This window comes from Amblyomma americanum, chromosome 3 (assembly GCF_052857255.1).
Source record: "Amblyomma americanum isolate KBUSLIRL-KWMA chromosome 3, ASM5285725v1, whole genome shotgun sequence".
In the NCBI taxonomy this organism is placed as follows: Eukaryota; Metazoa; Arthropoda; class Arachnida; order Ixodida; family Ixodidae; genus Amblyomma; species Amblyomma americanum.
In genome coordinates, this window is record NC_135499.1 from 5389445 (window position 1) to 5393104 (window position 3660).

The following is a 3660-nucleotide window of genomic DNA, read 5'->3' on the forward strand; positions in this document are numbered from 1 at the left end:
AAAAGTAGCTTGAAAGCAGTTGCACTTATCACACATATTATATGATAGCACAAGGAGCTTTTCCGGCCATTCGGCATTGTCACCGTCTCGTGTCATCATGGACAAGACTTGATAGCCCTGTGTTACGCAAACCAAGCTAGGTGTCAGTTATGGGGCAATAACCGAGTGCTCAAAATTTCCCACAATGGAGCTGCCTGTATCTTCTTAGAGCTGTAGAGCATTTCCAGTAACGGTGTTGCATGATTTGTGATTGTAAACTAACCTCTAATCACACACCATCTCCTTGATGATGTGTTTGTGATGTTTACATATCTTTGTCTATCAGTGAAGATGTTCTAGTCATTCAGCAGTCATTGTAGCCACTGCAACTTACAATCTTTATTATGCATTGTTGTACAGCGGTTTCCTTGCAGTAGGTACAGCTTTTAGCAGAGAGCGAAACCCCTAGCCACACACCATTACGCTAAAAGCTTAGCTTTGGTATTTACACTACTTATATGTGCCAAAATGTTTTGTAGTCCGGAAAATTCATCATGTACACTGTACTATTTATTGTACAGGTAGCCTCTGTATGAAAGAAAACATGCACTTTGAACTCAATTTTTCAGATTTTTTTCTTAACTGCACTCAGAAATGCCATACGGTAATTGTACATCAAGGTAAAGTATGCTTGTATGTACACTGCCTTTTCTGCAATAGAAACACTGTAGTCAAGAGTTTGACGAAACGTCGTCTGGTCAGGTAGAGGCATAATAAAAACATAGGGTCACTGACCAAGTCAAAATTTTAAAGAAACGTATTGACGTTTGTGAACAGGAAGCTTGTGAACAAGGAAGCCGTAGGGCTTCCGAAACGTCAATACGTTTCTTTAAAATTTTGACATGGTCAGTGACCCTATGTTTTTATAATAGAAACACTCGTGTCAAATGCTGTGCCTAAAAAAATAAACGCGCTTACTGAATGTATGATGCAATAAAAAACAGCTTTTTGATTCCAACAAGCATCACAAATATTTCATGCCTTATTCCAGCACTACACGTTTGGTTCATGCATGTTCGTCACACAGGTAATGACCACAGGCACTCCACCAAGCTGGAAGGAGACAGCAGAGAAGGGGCAGGTGGGCTGACATAAGCATTGACAAAAGAGAGTTCAAAATGATGCTTTTCAGAAATTAGGCGAGCTGCTTCAACACCTTCTCCGTCTTCAGGAAGAGACTGTGCAACACGCTGCTGAGGGACTGGAAGATATACTAGCAAACACACTGAAAATGAAGTGGCAGCCGGTGGGGGGCACTTGTTTGTCACTGCTGGCTTCTCGCTGCACACAGGTTGGCCAAGGGCACAACCACATCACACAATTGCTCACACACTTGCACATGTGTGTTGTGCAATGACACAAGGAAATGACAGTGGCAACAGGGGAAGAGTGCCTGATATGACTCTCTATGCCAGCATGGTGAGTCGTCTCTGGACGCTAGATTTTCCATCGCAACTGCCGCTGCACCATCCCTCGGTACGCCTTCCTCTGGAGACGGGTCGTCCTAGAGAGGCCAAAAGTACAGCACCGCATGCTCTTCTCAGGAGGCAGGTGAGGAGGCATCCCCTCTGTACGAGGCAGCCACCATTTAGAGGTGGCCCGTTGTTATCTGGGTCAGAGGCAGTGTCGCCTGCACCCTCTGCTGATATGGGCACATCCAAACAGAGGCTGTGAAGTGCAGCACGTGCGGTGATGATGCGCACTGTCCACTTCCACTGGCACTGGTGCATCCGGTGCCCTTGAAAGCAACGGAAGCAGCTCTTCGGCACACCAATACAGCGCTCAGCCACAAATTGTGTGAAAGCATGTGGCGTGTTGTACAGGCCTTCTGCTGAGTCAGGTCTGTAATGTCATGCAACTGGTGCAGGCAGCCATGGCTCCAGTGGGTAGACATAGTCTCCTGCATAACAAAATGATGCGGCTAAGCATGTCCTTTCTCAGTGATCTCAACAGCATTACAGGACACTCTGCTATACAGTAGAAGACTCACGCCAAGTAGCCCACATCCAGGCTTTGCTGAATATGACATTCAAGAGCATACATACATGCAGGATTTAGATGTATAAGTGAGCACTACTGTAAGGTCAGTCTTTTACAACCATATTCATATAAATGATGCGCTATGATTGCCTACAAAACACAAGCGCTGTCAGGTGCATTTTGCTTTGGTTTCTTCAACAGGAAAGGCTATGCATTTCGACAATGTAATATGTGTCCTGTGTTTCTGCTGCAATTATATTTAACAAAAGGAAAGGGTGGCAATACACTGCATCATACTGTAAAGTGTCTGCATTTGTGTAACTGTCCAGACTGATTCTTGTAGCTTTAGCAGATCCGGCCAAATGCATAGTGCTGGAGCTCAATAGATGTGACTGAGTTCGCCCGACGGGTGACACGGCTATTTTACTGCTTACCCAGAAAAAAAATCACCGTCGTCCAGCAGGCCTTCCTCCGCCTCGGAATGCCGCCAGACAAACGCGTCGCGGAAGGATCCGGGTCAGCGCGAGTCCACGGCCAGGATGCACATGTTCGCGCCACAGATCTGAGAAAAAACAAGCACAGCCCGTACTCACTCTCGCTGCCGAGGCCCGCACTTGTAGCTCATGCACTTGTAGCACTTGAACTCATGCGGTCAAAAACAGTGGCCGAGGTATACTCACTATTACGTCCGCAGCGTAGAACCGCTTGCGGCTCATTCGCAGCACTGCCCCCAGACTCCTTGATAGTGATGAGTGCCCAATCGACACACCCGACGACGCCGGAGATGCTGCCGCGGCGAACGTTTAGGCAAAGGACGTCCTCCTTCGCCGCCGCCTTCTCCTCGGGTCTCCTCGGAAAGCAAACACCCCCCTTCTGTTACCCAACGTTGACATTGGTCTCCGCTGCCCGCCGCAAAGGCTTGTTCACAGTCGGTTGGGCTGCGCCGACGTTTTCTTCATTTCCAACGGCGCCTTGAAACCCACCGGAGGCGAAGAAGCGCAGCGCGCACAGCACCTGCCGCTCCACTGACAGCACACTCACCCGCGCACTTCCCAGTTCAACGGCGAGTTCGTCGCACACCCACTGCGCAGTCTCCTCGAAATAACTCTCCCGCGCGTCAAAGTCGTCTTCATGCACCCTCCGACACCGTTGCTCGCGCGGTCACCCGCGTATACGACGATGTAAACAGTCGCCATTTTCTGTCTCAAACGTGTTGATACTACTTTTTCCAGTCTCAAAAAATCGTCTCAATCTGCCCGCATAATTAGATGGCCAACGTCACCACTTCTGCGCCATTTACGACGTCAGTCTGTGACGAAAAAAATCAAAATGGCCGCCGACCAATAGCAGAGAGGCAAATGATATACTTTTTGAGACAATTTCGATTGAGACTGATCCGTAATCGCGCCCCAGAAGTAATTTCCGCGCAGCCTGCACTGCTGTGGAGAAGGCCGTTGCTGGTGTACTTGACCGCCCGATCAGTATGCTTTCAGTGATGCAATATCAGAAGTAATTTCCGCGCAAGCTGCTCTGCAGTGGAGTAGGCCATTGCTGGTGTATTTGACCGCATGATCAGTACGTTCAGTGATGCAATATCAGAAGTAATTTCCGCGCAGGCTGCTCTGCTGTGGAGAAGGCCAT

General features: G+C 48.3%; 1 long non-coding RNA gene across 1 annotated transcript; it reads right to left on the reverse strand.

The window, feature by feature from the left end:
- Positions 1–1615: 1615 nt before the first annotated feature.
- LOC144122847 (uncharacterized) lies at positions 1616–3205 on the reverse strand. Its single transcript, XR_013312915.1, has 3 exons — positions 2700–3205; positions 2454–2581; positions 1616–1939 (listed from the first exon to the last, which is right to left on the reverse strand). It is a non-coding gene; the product is annotated as an uncharacterized LOC144122847 (long non-coding RNA).
- Positions 3206–3660: the final 455 nt, after the last annotated feature.